Source organism: Coregonus clupeaformis, unplaced genomic scaffold (genome assembly GCF_020615455.1).
Source record: "Coregonus clupeaformis isolate EN_2021a unplaced genomic scaffold, ASM2061545v1 scaf1317, whole genome shotgun sequence".
NCBI lineage: Eukaryota > Metazoa > Chordata > Actinopteri > Salmoniformes > Salmonidae > Coregonus > Coregonus clupeaformis.
Genome location: NW_025534771.1, coordinates 128,419 through 150,223, shown reverse-complemented (window position 1 = coordinate 150,223; position 21,805 = coordinate 128,419). Strand labels below are relative to the sequence as shown.

The 21,805-nt window shown below is 38.3% G+C and overlaps 5 non-coding genes and 7 pseudogenes across 5 annotated transcripts; all 12 read right to left on the bottom strand.

Moving 5' to 3' along the window:
• Window positions 1–2,406: 2,406 nt before the first annotated feature.
• LOC123486697 lies at window positions 2,407–2,525 on the bottom strand. The gene has a single exon (XR_006659460.1). It is a non-coding gene; the product is annotated as a 5S ribosomal RNA (ribosomal RNA).
• Window positions 2,526–2,790: 265 nt separating this feature from the next.
• LOC123486708 lies at window positions 2,791–2,910 on the bottom strand (annotated as a pseudogene).
• A 420-nt stretch (window positions 2,911–3,330) lies between these two features.
• On the bottom strand, window positions 3,331–3,442 carry LOC123486716 (annotated as a pseudogene).
• A 340-nt stretch (window positions 3,443–3,782) lies between these two features.
• LOC123486699 lies at window positions 3,783–3,901 on the bottom strand. The gene has a single exon (XR_006659462.1). It is a non-coding gene; the product is annotated as a 5S ribosomal RNA (ribosomal RNA).
• Window positions 3,902–4,217: 316 nt separating this feature from the next.
• On the bottom strand, window positions 4,218–4,336 carry LOC123486717. The gene has a single exon (XR_006659469.1). It is a non-coding gene; the product is annotated as a 5S ribosomal RNA (ribosomal RNA).
• A 539-nt stretch (window positions 4,337–4,875) lies between these two features.
• LOC123486702 lies at window positions 4,876–4,994 on the bottom strand. Its single transcript, XR_006659465.1, has one exon. It is a non-coding gene; the product is annotated as a 5S ribosomal RNA (ribosomal RNA).
• Window positions 4,995–5,276: 282 nt separating this feature from the next.
• On the bottom strand, window positions 5,277–5,396 carry LOC123486715 (annotated as a pseudogene).
• Window positions 5,397–6,424: 1,028 nt separating this feature from the next.
• Window positions 6,425–6,543, bottom strand: LOC123486704. The gene has a single exon (XR_006659467.1). It is a non-coding gene; the product is annotated as a 5S ribosomal RNA (ribosomal RNA).
• A 1,215-nt stretch (window positions 6,544–7,758) lies between these two features.
• Window positions 7,759–7,879, bottom strand: LOC123486712 (annotated as a pseudogene).
• A 404-nt stretch (window positions 7,880–8,283) lies between these two features.
• LOC123486711 lies at window positions 8,284–8,403 on the bottom strand (annotated as a pseudogene).
• Window positions 8,404–19,532: 11,129 nt separating this feature from the next.
• Window positions 19,533–19,653, bottom strand: LOC123486714 (annotated as a pseudogene).
• Window positions 19,654–21,252: 1,599 nt separating this feature from the next.
• Window positions 21,253–21,382, bottom strand: LOC123486709 (annotated as a pseudogene).
• Window positions 21,383–21,805: the final 423 nt, after the last annotated feature.

The following is a 21,805-nucleotide window of genomic DNA, read 5'->3' as shown; positions in this document are numbered from 1 at the left end:
ACGTAGGAGTCTCCGAGCTGTTTCTCAAAACCATCGTTACGAAAGTTGCTCTTGAAAACACTCGTATTTATACGACTTTCTCAGACCAATACTACTAGAACAGCTAAGTCAGTCGTTAATGCTTTTTTTGCACTTCATTCACAGAAGATTTTCACTAAACAAAAAATCAAGATGCTTTTCAGTCTTTCCATTAACTTGTCTAGTGATTTGTTTGTCAACATTTAGAAAGTTGGCATAGAAAATAGATGCAACAATGCCCTGCTAGGGTGCGTTTCCATTGAACTGTCTTGTGTTGATAAAAACTGCTGGACGTAATGATGTCCAAAACAAATATATACAGTGTCGAATAAAACTGTACTGGTTGAAGTGTTCCCACAATTCCCATTTAGGCAAATTGCACATTAATAAATTGGTGACAGCCTGTATGCCCTCCCACCTATCTGTTTCATGTCTCAGGTAGCCAGCGAAGTGTCGTGTCCCGTCGGATGTTGGTGGTTATTGCTGTCAACAAAGAGTCCGCTTAGGCTGTACCTTGATTAGAAGTTTTTATTCGTATCACAAGTTTACAGCATAAGTTACAGACCCGCGGTGTCTGGAGAAGCACCGTCCCAAATTAATCTGAATGCTTCTGCCGCTTCTTTGTCTAGCCCATACTTATAAACAATGGCAAAAATGGGTTGCTCCCTCTTTCGTCCAATCACGGTCTCCCCTTGGCGTCACCCTACAAACGGCTACATTTAAACTAAGATAAACAGTTTTTCTTTGTCCCTCAAGACTAGTCATAATCTTCATACCGACTATCCCCTTCGAGACTAACTAAAGTCTCGAAAACAAACAGAATAGGATTATGACCAGTAACAATTTATCTTATTGAGTATCTTTAACATTAAACCAAAAACATTCTCCTCTAGAGTGTAAATACCTTTCTATGAAATATGAATAACTGTTTATGAAGTGTGAATACATTACTATGAAATATGAACAAATCTTTATGGAGTGTGAGAGCGAAAAAACTGTCCGAACAACCTTCTTCCAAATCCATCCATCAATCAAGACAGTAAAATTCTCTCCACGGTCCCTCTGCCCCAGGCAACCACCTAGGTACTCGATAAACTCATAAACAATGTAAATGCATTTGAAACTATGGATGCAATTAAATACACATGTAAAGCCCCTGCAAACAAAATCCTATCCAAAAAATGTCCACTCTAAGGCTGGTCAACCCATTGGACCCTACAGTGGACCTCTCCTGCCTAGACTCCCTGTCCCTAAGCATCAACGAAATAAACAAAAACATCTAAGATCCCCACATGTATCCAACAACATCAAATATCATTCTACAAAAATTAATACCTAAGAATATGACACAAATTATGTATTACACATGCAAATATTATTGTGTCCACTACACTTCATCTCCCCGTAGTCTCGACTTCCAATGGATTGTTGATGATGGAATCGGAATCTTTCCACACCCTCCTTGTTTCATCTCCTCCAGTCATTGTCCTTTCATATTGTCCCTTCATATTGTCCTTGTTTGAGTATTTCAATCTCCACATATTCCCCCAAATGCTTCTGGAAGAAAAGAAAAGACCAAACAGTATCTTTTGCAAAACAAACACTTTCAAATTAAACATCAAGATCAACTAAGAATATAAAAATGATATATAAATGATGTATGAATCACATTATCCCATTCCCCCCTTTGATTCATAAAATCATACTAAAAATCACACTAATATTGAAAAAATAAATTGAAAAATGATCAAATCATCAAAAAGGATATTTATCCATCCAGTTCCACTTGTCCCTCTTCATCCAGATCAGGAACAGTCAACAACGGCATCTGAGTGTTGTCTCCAGGCATCACTACTCCAACCTATCTCAATATCATAGCTTTCTCAAAGGTCAGTAACAAATTACAAACATCACACACAGTGTTATCAAAGCTGCTATTAAAATGTAATCCATCACTGCTCCTACTGGCCTAACTGATCCTGCAACCAAGTCTTCGCTGACCATATAAAGACATGAACAAAATTTACCAGTGATTCGAATTTCCGTGCATCTTAATGAACCGACTAAAAACAAAGGCTGAATGTACTGCCTATATTTTGAGGGAAACGCTTTGTCTATTATTTAATTTGACCAGGGCAGGGCAGCACATACAAACTGCATTTATTCCAATAAAAATACAGGATATTATTAGGGTGATAAATAAAAGGCAGTTGCTCCATGATACATGTATTTTGAGGGAAACGCACTGACTATTATTTAATTTGATCAGGGCAGGGCAGGGCAGCACATACAAACTGCATTTAGTCCAATAAAATACATGATATTATTAGGGTGATAAATATAAGGTAGTTGCTCCATGACACAAGAGCACTCTCTAGTGGAACAAAAAGCTTACAGCACCTGGTATTCCCAGGCGGTCTCCCATCCAAGTACTAACCAGGCCCGATCCTGCTTAGCTTCCGAGATCTGACGAGATCAGTAATATTCAGGCTGGTATGGCCGTAAGCGAGGAATAACTCTTGGTACACTATATAAAGACATGAACAAAATGATCAGCGATTCGTATTTCCATGCAACTTAATGAACAGACTAAAACAAAGGCTGAATGTACTGCCTATATTTTGAGGGAAACGCACTGTCTATTTTTAATTTGATCAGGTTAGGACAGCACATACAAACTGCATTTAGTCCAATAAAAATACAGGATATTATTAGGGTGATAAATAAAAGGCAGTTGCTCCATGACACAAGAGTACTCTCAAGTGGAACAAAAGCTTACAGCACCTGGTATTCCCAGGCAGTCTCCCCATCCAAGTTCTAACCAGGCCCGATCCTGCTTAGCTTCCTAGATCAGACGAGATCGGGCATATTCAGGATGGTATGGCCGTAAGCAGGAACAACTCTTGGTACACTATATAAAGACATGAACAAAATGTATCAGTGATTCGAATTTCCGTGCAACTTAATGAACCGACTAAAAACAAAGGCTGAATGTACTGCCTATATTTTGAGGGAAACGCTCTGTCTATTATTTAATTTGAATCAGGCAGCAGCTTTCCTTTTGGGTTAGGGCAGCACATACAAACTGCATTTAGTCCAATAAAAATACATGATATTATTAGGGTGATAAATAAAAGGCAGTTGCTCCATGACACATATATTTTGAGGGCACTGTCCATTATTTAATTTGATCAGGGCAGGCAGCAGCACATACAAACTGCATTTAGTCCAATAAAAATACATGATATTATTAGGGTGATAAATAAAAGGCAGTTGCTCCATGACACAAGAGCACTCTCTAGTGGAACAAAAAGCTTACAGCACCTGGTATTCCCAGGGGTTCTCCCCATCCAAGTACTAACCAGGCCCAATCCTGCTTAGCTTCCGAGATCAGGTGCATATTCAGGCTGGTATGGCTGTAAGCGAGGAAAAACTCTTGGTACACTATATAAAGACATGAACAAAATTTATCAGTGATTCGAATTTCCGTGCAACTTAATGAACCGACTAAAAACAAAGGCTGAATGTACTGCCTATATTTTGAGGGAAACGCTTTGTCTATTATTTAATTTGACCAGGGCAGGGCAGCACATACAAACTGCATTTAGTCCAATAAAAAATACATGATATTATTTAAATTGATCAGGGCAGGGCAGGGCAGCACATATAAACTGCATTTAGTCCAATAAAAATACAGGATATTATTAGGGTGATAATAAAAGGCAGTTGCTCCATTACACAAGAGCACTCTCTAGTGGAACAAAAGCTTACAGCACCTGGTATTCCCAGGGGGTCTCCCATCCAAGTACTAACCAGGCCCGATCCTGCTTAGCTTCCGAGATCAGACGAGATCAGGCATATTCTGGCTGGTATGGCCATAAGCACAGGAACAACTCTTGGTACACTATATAAAGACATGAACAAAATGTATCAGTGATTCGTATTTCCGTGCAACTTAATGAACCGACTAAAAACAAAGGCTGAATGTACTGCCTATATTTTGAGGGAAACGCTCTGTCTATTATTTAATTTGACAGAACAGGGCGCACATACATTTATCCATTAGGTGATTAAAGGCAGTTGCAGGAACATACTATTTCAACAAACTGCATTTAGTCCAATAAAAATACATGATATTATTAGGGTGATAAATATAAGGCAGTTGCTCCATGACACAAGAACTCTCTAGTGGAACAAAAACCTTACAGCACCTGGTATTCCCAGGCGGTCTCCCATCCAAGTACTAACCAGGCCCGATCCTGCTTAGCTTCCGAGATCTGACGAGATCAGGAATATTCAGGCTGGTATGGCCGTAAGCCAGGGAACAACTCTTGGTACACTATATAAAGACATGAACAAAATGTATCAGTGATTCGTATTTCCATGCAACTTAATGAACCGACTAAAATCAAAGGCTGAATGTACTGCCTATATTTTGAGGGAAACGCACTGTCTATTATTTAATTTGATCAGGTTAGGACAGCACATACAAACTGCATTTAGTCCAATAAAAATACAGGACATTATTAGGGTGATAAATAAAAGGCAGTTGCTCCGATCAGACGAGATCGTGTGTATTCAGGCTGGTATGGCCGTAAGCGAGTGATCAACTCTTGGTACACTATATAAAGAAATGAATACATGATATTTATTAGGGTGATAAATAAAAGGCAGTTGCTCGATGACATATATATTTTGAGGGAAACGCACTGTCCATTATTTAAATTGATCAGGGCAGGGCAGGGCAGGCAGCACATACAAACTGCATTTAGTCCAATAAAAATACATGATATTATTAGGGTGATAAATAAAAGGCAGTTGCTCCATGACACAAGAGCACTCTCTAGTGGAACCAAAAGCTTACAGCATCTGGTATTCCCAGGCAGTCTCCCATCTAAGTACTAACCAGGCCCAATCCTGCTTAGCTTCCGAGATCGGACGAGATCGGGCATTTTCAGGATGGTATGGCCATCATAGGAACTCTTGGTACACTTTTTTTTAATATAAAGAAATGAACAAAATGTATCAGTGATTCGTATTTCCATGCAACTTAATGAACAGACTTAAAACAAAGGCTGAATGTTACTGCTTATATTTTCAGGGAAACGCAGCTGTCTATTATTTAATCTTGATCAGGTTAGGACAGCACATATCAAACTTCATTTAGTCCAATAGAAATACAGGATATTATTAGGGTGATAAATAAAAGGCAGATTAAGCTCCATGACACATAGAGCACGATTCTAGTGGAACAAAGCAGCTTTCAGCACCTGGTATTCCAAGGCGGTCTCCCCATCCAAGTACTAACCAGCCACAATCCTGCTTATCTTCCGAGATCAGACGAGATCGGGCATATTCCGGCTGGTATGGCCGTAAGCGCAGTGAACAACTCTTGGTACACTATATGAAGACATGAACAAAATTTACCAGTGATTCGAATTTCCGTGCAACTTAATGAACCGACTAAAAACAAAGGCTGAATGTACTGCCTATATTTTGAGGAAACGCTTTGTCTATTATTTAATTTGACCAGGGCAAGGCCAGCACATACAAACTGCATTTAGTCCAATAAAAATACATGATATTATTAGGGTGATAAATAAAAGGCAGTTGCTCCATGACACATATATTTTGAGGGAAATGCACTGTCTATTATTTAAATTGATCAGGGCAGGGCAGGTCAGCACACAAACTGCATTTAGTCCAATAAAAATACATGATATTATTGGTGATAATAAAGGCAGTTGCTCTGACTTTTTTTCAGCAGGGCAGGGCGCACATACAAACTGCATTTAGTCCAATAAAAATACATGATATTATTAGGGTGATAAATAAAGCAGTTGCTCCATGACACAAGAGCACTCTCTAGTGGAACAAAAAGCTTCACAGCACATGGTATTCCCAGGGGTTCTCCCATCCAAGTACTAACCAGGCCCAATCCTGATTAGCTTCAGCGAGATCAGGCGTATTCAGGATGGTATGGCCGTAAGCCAGTGAAAAACTCTTGGTACACTATATAAAGACATGAACAAAATTTACCAGTGATTCGAATTTCCGTGCAACTTAATGAACCGACTAAAAACAAAGGCTGAATGTACTGCCTATATTTTGAGGGAAACGCTTTTGTCTATTATTTAATTTGACCAGGGCAGGGCAGCACATACAAACTGCATTTAGTCCAATAAAAATACATGATATTATTAGGGTGATAAATAAAAGGCAGCTGCTCCATGACACATATATTTTTGAGTGAAATGCACTGTCTATTATTTAAATTGATCAGGGCAGGGCAGGGCAGCACATACAAACTGCATTTAGTCCAATAAAAATACATGATATTATTAGGGTGATAAATAAAAGGCAGTTGCTCCATGACACAAGCGAGCACTCTCTAGTGGAACAAAAAGACTTACAGCACATGGTATTCCAAGGTGGTCTCCCATCCAAGTACTAACCAGGCCCGATCCTGCTTAGCTTCCGAGATCAGACGAGATCGGGTGTATTCAGGCTGGTATGGCCGTAAGCGAGTGAACAACTCTTGGTACACTATATAAAGAAATGAACAAAATTTACTAGTGATTCGAATTTCCATGCAACTTAATGAACCGACTAAAAACAAAGGCTGAATGTAATGCCTATATTTTTGAGGGGAACGCTTTGTCTATTATATAATTTGACCAGGGCAGGCACATACAAACTGCATTTAGTCCAATAAAAATACATTATATTATTAGGGTGATAAATAAAAAGGCAGTTGCTCCATGACACATATATTTTGAGGGAAACGCACTGTCCATTATTTAAATTGATCAGGGCAGGGCAGTGCAGGGCAGCACATACAAACTGCATTTAGTCCAATAAAAATACATGATATTATTAGGGTGATAAATAAAAGGCAGTTGCTCCATGACACATATATTTTAGGAAAACGCACTGTCTATTATTTAAATTGATCAGGGCAGGGCAGGTCACCACATACAAACTGCATTTAGTCCAATAAAAATACATGATATTATTAGGGGTGATAAATAAAAGGCAGTTGCTCCATGACACATATGATTTTGAGTCCAAACGCACTCTCCATTATTTAAATTGATCAGGGCAGGGCAGGGCAGCACATACAAACTGCATTTAGTTCAATAAAAAATACATGATATTATTAGGGTGATAAATAAAAAGGCAGTTGCTCCATGACACAAGAGCACTCTCTAGTGGAACAAAAGCTTACAGCACATGGTATTCCCAGGTTCTCCCATCCAAGTACTAACCAGGCCCAATCCTGATTAGCTTCCCGAGATCAGGTGTATTCAGGCTGGTATGGCCGTAAGCGTAGTGAAAAACTCTTGGTACACTATATAAAGACAATGAACAAAATTTACCAGTGATTCGAATTTCCGTTAACCGAATGAACGACTAAAAACAAAGGCTGAATGTACTGCCTATATTTAGAGGGAAACGCTTGTCTATTATTTAATTTGACCAGGGCAGGGCAGCACATACAAACTGCATTTAGTCCAATAAAAATACATGATATTATTAGGGTGATAAATAAAAGGCAGCTGCTCCATGACACATATATTTTGAGTAAAATGCACTGTCTATTATTTAAATTGATCAGGGCAGGGCAGGGGCAGCACATACAAACTGCATTTAGTCCAATAAAAATACATGATATTATTAGGGTGATAAATAAAAGGCAGTTGCTCCATGACACAAGGAGCACTCTCTAGTGGAACAAAAAGCTTACAGCACATGGTATTCCCAGGCGGTATCCCATCCAAGTACACAAATCAGGCCCCATCCTGCTTAGTTTCCAAGATCAGACGAGATCGGGTGTATTCAGGCTGGTATGGCCGTAAGCGAGTGAACAACTCTTGGTACACTATATAAAGAAATGAACAAAAATTTACCAGTGATTCGAATTTCCATGCAACTTAATGAACCGACTAAAAACAAGGCTGAATGTAATGCCAACATATTTTGAGGGGAACGCTTTGTCTATTATATAATTTGACCAGGGCACTTTATACAAACTGCATTTAGTCCAATAAAAATACATGATATTATTAGGGTGATAAAAGGCCAGTTGCTCCATGACATATATATTTTGAGGGAAAGCACTGTCCATTATTTAAATTGATCAGGGCAGGGCAGGGCAGGGCAGCACATACAAACTGCATTTAGTCCAATAAAAATACATGATATTATTAGGGTGATAAATAAAAGGCAGTTGCTCCATGACACAAGAGCACTCTCTAGTGGAACAAAACACAGCACCTGGTATTCCCAGGCGGTCTCCCATCCAAGTACTAACCAGGCACAATCCTGCTTATCTTCCGAGATCTGACGAGATCGGGCATATTCAGGCTGGTATGGGCCGTAAGCAGTGAACAACTCTTGGTACACTATATGAAGACATGAACAAAATTTACCACAGTGATTCGAATTTCCGTGCAACTTAATGAACCGACTAAAAACAAAGGCTGACAATGCACTGCCTATATTTTGAGGGGAAAACGCTTGTCTATTATTTAATTTGACCAGGGCAGGGGCAGCACACACAAACTGCATTTAGTCCAATAAAAATACATGATATTATTAGGGTGATAAATAAAAGGCAGTTGCTCCATGACACATATATTTTGAGAAAACGCACTGTCTATTATTTAAATTGATCAGGGCAGGGCAGGTCACCACATACAAACTGCATTTAGTCCAATAAAAATACATGATATTATTAGGGTGATAAATAAAAGGCAGTTGCTCCATGACACATATATTTTGAGAGAAACGCACTGTCTATTATTTAATTTGATCAGAGCAGGGCAGGGCGCATTTACAAACTGCATTTAGTCCAATAAAAAATACATGATATTATTAGGTTGATAAATAAAAGGCAGTTGCTCCACTGACACATATATTTTGAGAAAACGCATACTGATCTATTATTTAAATTGATCAGGGCAGGGCAGGTCACCACATACCAAACTGCATTTAGGTCCAATAAAAAATAGATGATATTATTAGGGTTTGATAAATAAAGGCAGTTGCTCCATGACACAATTTTTGAGAGAAACGCACATTGTCTATTATTAATTTGATCAGGGCAACAGAGGCAACACATACAAACTGCATTTAGTCCAATAAAATACATGATATTATTATGGTGATAAATAAAAGGCAGTTGCTCCATGACACAAAGACACTCTCATCGGAACAAAAAGTTTACACAATGGTATTCCCTGGGGTCTCCCATCAAAGTACTAACCAGGCCCAATCCTGCTTAGCTTCCCCATAGATCAAACTAGATGGGTGTTATTTTTAAATTTTTTTATATATATATATATATGTTTTTTGATCCATCATAGCTTTTAACAGCTTTATTTTTTTTACATATCATAGCTTCATATTTCACATCACATCTTCACAGCTTATTTTTACATATCCTTAGCTTCATCTTTCACTCACATGACTTTCACAACTTATTTCCATATCATAGCTTCAGTATTTCATCACATCTTCACATCTTTTATTTTTGCATATCTAGCTTCTATTTCACATCACATCTTCACATCTCATAGCTTCACAGCTTATTTTTACAAGAATCATAGCTTTCATATTTCACTCACTCTTCAGCATCTCATAGCTTCACAGCTTATTTTGTACATATCATAGCTTCATACTTTCACATCACATCTTCACAGCTTACACATCATAGCTTCATATCACATCTTCACAGCTTATTTTTACTATTCATAGCTTCATATTTCACTCCATCTTCACATCTTATCATATTATTTGTGCATTCACAGCTTATTTTTACATATACATTAGCTTCATTTCACATCACATCTTCACATCTCAGCATATAACACAGATTATCAGTCCACGTCATAGCTTCTTACATGCTTTTACAGCAAACTGGTATCTCCAATTCCCCCATCCAATACTAACCAGCCCTAAATCCTGAAAGCTTAGCTTCCGAGATCTGACGAGATCGGGTGTATTCAGGCTGGTATATGGGTGTACAAAATAACTCTTGGTACACTGATATGCAAAGAAATGAACAAAAATTTACCATGTTTCGAATTTCCGTGCAACTTAATGAACCCACTCAAAACATTGAAGGCTAAAGTGTAATGCCTAGTATTTTGAGGAACACTTTTTCTATTATTTAATTTGACCAGGCACATCTAAATTGCATTTAGTCCAATAAAAAATACATGATATTATTAGGGTGATAAATAAAAAGGCAGTTGCTCCATGACATTATATATTTTGGAGGCAAACGTCACTGTCCATTATTTCAAATTGATCAGGGCAGGGCAGGGCAGCACATACAAACTGCATTTAGTCCCAATAAAAATTCAGCTGATGATAAGGTGATAAATAAAAGGCAGTTGCTCCATGACACAAGACTGCTCTCTAGTGGAACAAAGCACACATAATGGTATTCCCAGGGTTTCTCCCATCCAAGTACTAACCAGGCCCCATTCTCTTAGTTTCCGAGGTCGGACGGGATCGGGTGTATTCAGGCTGGTATGGCCGTATTGAGTGAACAACTCTTGGTACTTTCATATAAAGAAATGAACAAAATTTACCAGTGATTCGAATTTCCGTGCAACTTAATCGAACTGAGCTTAAAAACGCAAGGCTGAAAATGTAATGCCTATATTTTGAGGGGAACGCTTTTCTATTATATAATTTGACCAGGGCAGCACATACAAACTGCATTTAGTCCAATAAAATACATGATATTATTAGGGTGATAAATAAAAGGCAGTTGGTCCATGACATATATATATTTTGGGAGGAATGCACTTTAATCTATTATTTAAATTGGATCGGGCATATGGGCAGGGCACTTTTATACAAACTGCATTTAATCAATAAAAATACATGATATTATTAGGATGATAAATAAAAGGCAGTTGCTCCATGACACAAGAGCACTCTCTAGTGGAACAAAAGCTTACAGCACATAGGTTAGGCGTGTCCATCCATACTAACCAGGCCCCATCCTGCTTAGTTTCCGAGACTCCGGACGAGATCGGGTTATTCCAGGCTCAATAGCAAATGTAAGCGTAGTGAACAAACTCTTGTAAATACACTATATAAAGAAAGGAAATTTTTTTACCAGTGATTCGAATTTCCGTGCAAAACCCAATGAACCGACTAAAAACAGGTCTGAAATGTATGCCTATATTTTGAGGGGAACGCTTTGTCTAATAGGCATCATAATTTATACCATACAAACTGCATTTAGTCCAATAAAAATACATGATATTATTAGGGTGATAAATAAAAGGCAGTTGCTCCATGACACACATATATTTTTGAGGCAACGCACTGTCCATTATTTAATTGATCAGGGCAGGGCAGGGCAACACATACAAACTGCATTTAGTCCAATAAAATACATGATATTATTAGGAGTGATAAAATAAAAAGGCGTGTTGCTCCATTACTACAAGAGCACTCTCTAGGTGGAACGAAAAAGCTTAGCAGCACATAGGTTTCCCAGGGGTTCTCCATCCAAGTACTAACCAGGCCCAATCTACAGCCCACGAGATCAGGTGTATGTACCCAGGCGAAGGTACCGTAAGCGAGTGAAAAACTCTTGGTACACTATATAAAGACATGAACAACATTTACCAGTGATTCGGAATTTCCGTGCAACAATGAACTTACTTTAAAAAACAAAGGGCTGAATGTAATGCCTGGTATTTTTGAGGGGAACGCTTTTGTCTATTATATAATTTGACCAGGGCCATACAAAACCGCATTTTATTCCAATAAAAATACAGGATATTATTAGGGTGATAAATAAAAGGCAGTTGCGACATGATACACATGTATTTTTAAAACGCACTGACTATTTTAATTTGATCAGGGCAGGGCAGGGCAGCACATACAAACTGCATTTAGTCGCCAAATACATTATATTATTAGGGTGATAAATATAAGGTAGTTGCTCCCATGACACAGAGAACTCTCTAGTGGAACAAAAACCGGGCACCTGGTTTCCCAGTGCGGTCTCCCCATCCAAGTACTAACCAGGCCCGATCCTGCTTAGCTTCCGAGATCTCACAAGACTGGTCGGAATATTCTATGGATGGTATGGCCGTGGCGCAGGAACAACTCTTGGTACACTATATAAAGAAATGAACAACATGTATCAGTGATTCGTGATTTCCATCAACTAATGAACAGACTAAAATCAAAGGCTGAATGTATACAATGCCTATTTTCAGGGAAAATGCACTGGTTCTATTATTTAATTTGATCAGGTTAGGACAGCACATACAAACTGCATTTAGTCCAATAAAAACAGCAGACATTATTAGGGTGATAAATGAAGGCAGTTACTCGGATCAGACGATCTTGTGTATTCCAGGCTGAGTATAGCCGTAGCGAAATCAACTCTTGGTACACTAGAGTGATAAAGAAATGAATTCATGATATTGTTAGGGTGATAATTATAGCAAGGGCAGTTGCTCCATGACATATATATATTTTGAGGGAAACATGCTGTCCATTATTTTTAAATTGATCATGGGCAGGGCAGGGCGGTGGCAGCACATACAAACCTGGCATTTATCCAAAAAAATACATGATATTAGGGTGATAAATAAAGGCAGTTTGCTCCATGACACAAGAGCACTCTCTAGTGGGAACCAAAATCTTACAGCACCTGGTATTAGAGCAGTCTCCCATCCAGTACTATCCAGGCTCCAACATGACCCAGCCGAGATCGGACGAGTCAGGCATTTTCAGGATATATGGCCTATAAGCACAGGAACAACTCTTGGTACACTGAGAAAGAAATGAACAAAATGTATCAGTGATTCCGTATTTCCATGCAACTTTAAATGAACAGACTAAAAACAAAGGCTATGAAAAAATGTACTGCTTATATTTTCAGGGGAAAGCACTGTCTATTATTTTAATTTGATCAGGTTAGGACAGGCACATACAAACTGCATTTAGTCCAATGAAATACAGGATATTATTAGGGTGATGGGGCAGTTGCTCCATGCTGACACAAAGAGCACTTTCTAGTGGAACAAAAGCTTATCTGGTATTGCCAGGCGGTCTCCCATCCAAGTACTAACCAGGCACAATCCTGCTTATCTTCCCGAGACTCAGACAGAGATCGGGCATATTCCGGCTGGTATGGCCGTCGTGAACAGACTCTTGGTACACTAAATGAGATAAAGACATGAACAAAATTTCCACTGGTGTGATTCGAATTTCCGTGCAACTAATGAACCGACTAAAAACAAAGGCTGAATGTACTGCCTTTGTATTTTCGAGGGAAACGCTTTGTCTGTTTTTAATTTGACCGGGGCAGGGCGGGCTTTACATACAAACTGCATTTAGTCCAATAAAAAAATACATGATATTATTGGGATGCAAATGAAGGCAGTTTGCTCCATGACCTTATATTTTGGAGGAAAACGCACTGTCTATTATTTAAATTGATCAGGGCAGGCAGGTCTAACACATAAAAACTGCATTTAGTCCAATAAAAATACATGGATATTATTAGGGGCGGATAAATAAAAGGCAGTTGCTCCAGCGATGGCACATATATTTTGAGGCAAACGCACTGTCCAATATTTAAATTGATCAGGGCGGCAGGTAGGCAGCACAATACAAACTGCATTTATCCAATAAAAATGACATGATATTAGGTGATAAATAAAAGGCAGTTGCTCCATGACACAAGAGCACTCTCTAGTGGAACAAAAGCTTACGAGCACAAGGTATTCCCAGGGTTTCTACCATCCAAGTACTAACCAGGCCAATCACCTTAGCTTCCGAGATCAGGTGTATTCAGGCTGGTATAGCCGAATAAGCGTGAAAAACTCTTGGTACACTATGATAAGACATGAACAAAATTTCCCATGATTCGAATTTCCGTGCAACTTAATGAACCGACTAAAAACAAAGGCTGAATGTACCCTTTTTATTTTTGAGGAAACGCTTTGTCTATTATTTTGACCGGGCGAGACAGCAACATACAAACTGCAATAGTCCAATAAAAATACATGATATTATTAGAATGATAAATAAAGGCAGCTGCCATATTGACACATATATTTTGAGTGAAATGCCCTGCTACACCCATTTCGAAAATTTGATCAGGGCAGGGCAGGGCAGCACAACAAACTGCATTTAAATGGTCCAATTAAAATACATGATATTATTAGGGTGATAAATAAAAGGCAGTTGCTCCATGACACAGGAGCACTCTCTAGTGGAACAAAAGCTTACTGTACATGGTAATTCCAGGCGCATCCCATCCAAGTACTAACCGGGCCCCCATCCTGCTTAGTTTCCGAGATCAGACGAGATCGGGTGTATTCAGGCTATGGCCGTAAGCGTGTGAACAACTCTTGGTACACTATATAGAAATGAACTTAAAATTTACCAGTGATTCAATTTCCATGCTAACTTAATGAACTGGAAGCTAAAAACAAAGGCTGAATGTAATGCCTATGTTTTGAGGGGAACGCTTTGTCTATTATATAATTCTGACCGGGCTGCACATACAAACTTGCATTTAGTCCAATAAAAACCCATGATATTATTAGGGTGATAAAGGTACAGTTGCTCCATAGACACAAGAGCACTCTCTAGTGGAACAAAAAGCTTACAGCACATGGTATTCCCAGTAATGGGGTATCCCATCCAAGTACTAACCAGGCCCCATCCTGCTTAGTTTCCTTGAGATCAAGACGAGATCCCGGGTGTATTCAGGCTGGTATGGCCGTAAGCTGAGTGAACAACTCTTGGTACACTATATAAAGAAATGAAACAAAAATTTACCAGTGATTCGAATTTCCATGCAACAATGAACCGGGACTAAAAACAAAGGCTGAATGTAATGCCTATATTTTGAGGGAACGCTTTGTCTATTATACTTAATTTGACCAGGGCAGCATACAAACTGCATTTAGTCCAATAAAAATACAGGATGATTATTAGGGTGATAAATAAAAGGCAGTGTTCTGCATGACATATATATTTTGAGGGAACTACTGTCCAATATTTTAAATTGATCAGGGCAATGCAAAGCAGGGCATGCACATACAAACTACCTTTAGTCCGTAATAAAATACATATTATTAGGGTGATAAATAAAAGGCAGTTGCTCCATGACACAGCACTCTCCTAGTGGAACCAAAATCTTACAGCACCTGTATTCCCAGGCAGTCTCCCATCTAAGTACTATCCAGGCCCAATCCTGCTTAGCTTCCGAGATGGGACGAGGATCAGCATTTCAGGATGGTATGGGCCATAAGCGCAGAAAACAACTCTTGGTACACACTATATAAAGAAATGAACAAAGTATCAATGATTCGTATTTCCATGCAACCTAAATGAACAGACTTAAAACAAAGGCTGAGATGTACTGCTTATATTTTCAGGGAAACGCTACTGTCTATTATTTTAAATTTGATCAGGTTAGGACAGCACATACAAACTGCATTAGTCCAATAGAAATACAGGATATTATTAGGGTGATAAATAAAAGGCAGTTGCTCCATGACACAAGAGCACTCTCTAGTGGAACAAAAGCTTACAGCACCTGGTATTCCCAGGCGGTCTCCCATCCAAGTACTAACCAGGCACAATCCGCTTATCTTCCGAAGGATCTCACGAGATCGGGCATATCTCCAGGCTAGTATGGCCGTAGCAGTGAACAACTCTTGGTACACTATATGGTATAGACATGGAACAAAATTTACCAAGTGATTCAATTTCCATGCAACTTAATGAACCCACTAAAAACAAAGGCTGAATGTACCAGTTCCTATATTTTAAAACGCTTTTCTATCATATTTAATTTGACCAGGGCAGGGCAGCACAACAAACTGCATTTAGTCCAATAAAAATACATGATATTATTGGGTTATGATAAATAAAGGGCAGTTGCTCCATGACACATATATTTTGAGGAAAACACTTACTTTATCTATTATTTAAATTGATCAGGGTGGGGCAGGTCACCACAAACAAGCTGCATTTGGTCAATAAAAATACATGATATTATTAGAATTTGATAAATAAAAGGCAGTTGCTCCATACACATATTGAGAGAAATATGCTCTGTCTATTATTTAGTTTGATCAGGGCAGGGCAGAGACAACACATACAAACTGCATTTAGTCCAATAAAATTGCATGATATTATTAGGGTGATAAATAAAAGGCAGTTGCTCCATACACATATATAAAGCACTGTCTATTATTTAAATTGATCAGGGCAGGGCAGGTCACCACATACAAATTGCAGTGATCAATAAAAATAGATGATATTATTAGGGTGATAAATAAAGGCAGTTGCTCCATGACACATATATTTTGAGAGAAACGCACTGTCTATTATTTAATTTGATCCAAGGGCAGGGCAGACACACGGCTGGTATGGCCGTAGAAAGTGAATAACTCTTGGTACACTATATAAAATAATAAACAAAATTTACCAGTGTTTAGAATTTCAGGTACACAATGAACAATAAACAAAGGCTAAATATAATGCCTATATTTTACACACTTTGTCTATTATTTAATTTGACCAGGGCAGCACATACAAACTGCATTTAGTCCAATAAAAATACATGATATTATTAAATTTGATAAATAAAGGCAGTTGCTCCACTGACACATATATTTTTGAGGCAAACGCACTTTGTCCATTATTTAAATTGATCGGGCAGGGCAGGCCCTTTATACAAACTGCATTTAGTCAATAAAAATACATGATATTATTAGGAGGTATAAATAAAGGCAGTTGCTCCATGACACAAGAGCACTCTCTAGTGAACAAACGCTTACAGCACATGGTATTCCCAGGGGTTCTCCCATCCTTAATACCCCCATTCTGCTTAGTTTCCGAGATCAGACAAGATCGGGTGTATTCAGGCTGGTATGACCGTGGCGAGTAACAACTCTTGTTACACTATATAAAAATAACAAAATTTACCAGTGATTCAATTTCCGTGCAACTTAATAACCACTAAAACAGGCTGAATTAATCCTATATTTTGAAGATGCATTTTGTCTATTATATAATTTGTCCAGGGCAGCACATGAAAAACTGCATTTAGTCCAATAAAATACTATATTATTTTATAAATAAAGGCAGTTGTCCATACATATATATTTTGCCAGGTGAAATGCACTGTCTATTATTTAAATTGATCAGGGCAGGAGCAGGGCAGCACATACACCCATTTAGTCCAATAAAAATACATGATATTATTAGGGTGATAAATAAATGGCAGTTGCTCCATGACACAAGAGCACTCTCTGAGTGGAACAAAAACCCACGCTGGTATTCCCAGAGGCGGTATCCCATCCAAGTACTAACCAGGCTATATCCTGCTTGGTTTCGAGATCAGACGAGGTCCACATTTGTATTCTACTGGTATGCCTAATTAGTAACACTCTTGTCACTATATAAAAATATCTATTTAATTTCCGTGCACAATAACCACTAAAAACAAAAGACTAATATTCCTATATTTTGAGACTTTGTCTATTATATAATTTGACCCAGGGCAGCACATACAAACTGCATTTAGTCAATAAAAATACATGATATTATTAGGGTGATAAATAAAAAGGCAGTTGCTCCATGACACATATATTTTGAGGCAAACGCACTGTCCATTATTTAAATTGATCAGGGCAGGGCAGACATACATACAAACTGCATTTAGTCAATAAAAATTACATGATATTATTAAATTTGATAAATAAAAGGCAGTTGCTCCGCTGACACACGAGCACTCTGAAGTGGAACAAAAGCTTGCAGCACATGGTATTCCCAGGGGTTCTCCCATCCAAGTACTAACCAGGCCCCAATCACCCCTTTGCTTCCGAGAATCAGGTGTATTCAGGCTGTGGTATGGCCATAAGCAGTGAAAAACTCTTGGTACACTATATAAAGACATGAACAAAATTTACCAGTATTTAAATTTCATTGCAACTTAATAACACTAAAACCAAAGGCTGAATTACTCCTATATTGAGGAAACGCTTTGTCTATTATTTAATTTGACCAGGGCAGGGCAGCACATACAAACTGCATTTAGTCCAATAAAAATGCATGATATTATTAGGGTGATAAATAAAAAGGCAGCTGCTGCATACACATATATTTGAGTGAAATGCACTGTCTATTATTTAGAATTGATCAGGGCAGGGCAGGGCAGCACATACAAACTGCATTTAGTCCAATTAAAATTACATGATATTATTAGGGTGATAAATAAAGGCAGTTTGCTCCATGACACAAGAGCACTCTCTAGTGAACAAACCACAGCACATGGTATTCCCAGGCGGTATCCCATCCAAGTACTAGCCAGGCCCCCATCCTGCTTAGTTTCAGATCCAGATCGGGTGTATTCAGGCTGGTATGCCGTATGCGAGTGAACAACTCTTGGTACACTATATAAAGAAATGAATTAAAATTTACCAGTGATTCGAATTTCCGTGCAACTTAATGAATCACTAAAACAAAGGCTAATTAATCCTATATTTTGGGGAACGCTTTGTCTATTATATAATTTACCACATTTATACAAACTGCATTTAGTCCAATAAAATATTATATTATGGGTGATAAATAAACGGCAGTTGCTCCATGATACAGAGCACTCTCTAGTGGAACAAAGAAGCTTACAGCAGTGGTATTCCCAGCGTATCCATCAATACTAACCAGGCCCCATCTGCTTAGTTTCCAAGATCAGACGAGATCGGGTGTATTCAGGCTGGTATGGCCGTAAGCGAGTGAACAACTCTTGGTACACTATATAATAAATAACAAAATTTATACAGTGATTCAAATTTCCGCAATGAACCGACTAAAAACAAAGGCTGAATGTAATGCCTATATTTTGAGAGGCAGCTTTTATCTTTTATATATGAATTTGACCAGGGCAGCACATACAAACTGCATTTAGTCAATAAAAATACATGATATTATTGGGGTATAAATAGGCAGTTGCTCCATGACATATATATTTTTGAGGAAACTGTCCATTATTTAAATTGATCAGGGCAGGGCAGGGCAGGGCAGCACATACAAACTGCATTTTGTCCAATAAGAATACATTATATTATTAGGGTGATAAATAAAAGGCAGTTGCTCCATGACACAAGAGCACTCTCTAGTGGAACAAAAACCTTACAGCACATGGTGTGTGAGGCGGTCTCCCATCCAGTACTAGCAGGCCAATCCTGTTAGTTCGAGATCAGCGAGATCGGGTTATATATATATATATATATTTTTTAATAACCCATCATAACTTTTTTTTACTTATTTTTACATATCATAGCTTCATATTTCACATCACATCTTCACATCTCATTTTTACATATCATACTTCATATTCTCCCATCTTCACAGCTTATTTTTACATATGTTGCTTCATATTTCACATCATCTTCATCTCAGCATATAACACAGATTATCCTCCCGTCATAGCTTCTTACATTCTTTTGCAACCCCAACTGGTATTCCAGAGTGGTCCCCCATCCAAGTACTAACCAGCCTAAACCTGCTTAACTTCCGAGATCTGACGAGATCGGGTGTATTCAGGCTGGTATGGCCGTAAGCAAGTAACAACTCAAGTACTTTATATAAAACATAACAAATTTACCGTATTTAAATTTCCGTGCAACTTAATAACCACTAAAAACTGGCTAATTACTCCCCATATTTTGGCGCTTTATTATTATTTAATTTGACCAGGGCAGGGCAGCACATACAAACTGCATTTATCCAATAAAAATACATATATTTGAAATAAAAGGAAGTTGCTCCATGACACATATATTTTGAGGAAGCAGCACTGTCTATTATTTAAAATTGATCAGGGCAGGGCAGGGCAGCACATACAAACTGCATTTATCAATAAAATGTTTGATATTATTAGGGTATATATAAGGCAGTTGCTCCATGACACAACAGTACTCTCCAGTGGAACAAACAGCACCCTGGTTTTCCAAGGCAGTTCGCAGGAAGTCTCCCATCCAAGTACTATCCAGGCCCAATCCTGTTAGCTTCCGAGATCGGACGAGATCAGGCATTTTTTTTTTTTTTTTTTAAAAATTAACCCATCATCTTACCATATTTCATATCATAGCTTCATATTTCATCACATCTTCACATCTCATAGCTTCACAGCTTATTTTACATATCGTAGCTTCATATTTCACATCTCATAAGCTTCACAGCTTATTTTTACATATCCTTGCTTCTATTTCACATCACATCTTCACATCTCAGCATAACACAGATTATCAGTCCACGTCACCCAGCTTCTTGTTCTTTTACAGCAACTGGTATTCCAAGGTGGTCCCCCATCCAAGTACTAACCAGCCCTAAACCTGCTTAATAATTTGAGATCTGGGTGTATTCAGTGTTATGGCCAGTAAGCAAGTAACAACTCTTGTACACTATATAAAACATAACAATTTACCAGTTATTCGAATTTCCGTGCAACTTAATGAACCACTAAAAACAAAGGCTGAATGTACTGCCTATATTTTGAGGGAAACGCTTTTGTCTATTATTTAACCGATCAGGTTAGGACACCTTTTACATACAAACTGCATTTGAGTCAATTGAAATACAGGATATTATTAGGGTGATAAATAAAGGCAGTTGCTCCATGACACAAGAGCACTCTCTAGTGGAACAAATTGCTTTCAGCACCTAGTATTGCCAGGTTCTCCCCCATCAAGTACTAACCAGGCAGTCCTGCTTGTCTTCCGAGATCAGACGAGATTGGCCTAACCTGGATCCTGCAACCAAGTCTTCGCTGACCATATAAAGACATGAACAAAATTTACCAGTGATTCGAATTTCCGTGCATCTTAATGAACCGACTAAAAACAAAGGCTGAATGTACTGTCTATATTTTGAGGGAAACGCTTTGTCTATTATTTAATTTGACTAGGCAGGGCAGCACAACAAAAATGCATTTAGTCCAATAAAAATACATGATATTATTAGGGTGATAAATAAAAGGCAGTTGTTCCATGACACATATATTTTGAGGGAAACGCACTGTCTATTATTTAAATTGATCAGGGCAGGGTAGGGCAGCACATACAAACTGCATTTAGTCCAATAAAATTACATGATATTATTAGGGTGATATATAAAAGGCAGTTGCTCCATGACACAAGAGTACTCTCCAGTGGAACAAAAAGCTTACAGCACCTGGTATTCCAAGGCAGTTCCCAGGAGGTCTCCCATCCAAGTACTAACCAGGCCCAATCCAGCTTAGCTTCCGAGATCAGACGAGATCAGGCATATTCAGGATGGTATGGCCGTTAGCGCAGGAACAACTCTTGGTACACTATATAAAGACATGAACAAAATTTACCAGTGATTCGAATTTCTGTGCAACTTAATGAACCGACTAAAAACAAAGGCTGAATGTACTGCCTATATTTTGAGGGAAACGCTTTGTCTATTATTTAATTTGACCAGGGCAGGGCAGCACATACAAACTGCATTTATTCCAATAAAAATACAGGATATTATTAGGGTGATAAATAAAAGGCAGTTGCTCCATGATACATGTATTTTGAGGGAAACGCACTGACTATTATTTAATTTGATCAGGGCAGGGCAGGGCAGCACATACAAACTGCATTTAGTCCAATAAAATACATGATATTATTAGGGTGATATATAAAAGGCAGTTGCTCCATGACACAAGAGTACTCTCCAGTGGAACAAAAGCTACAGCACCTGA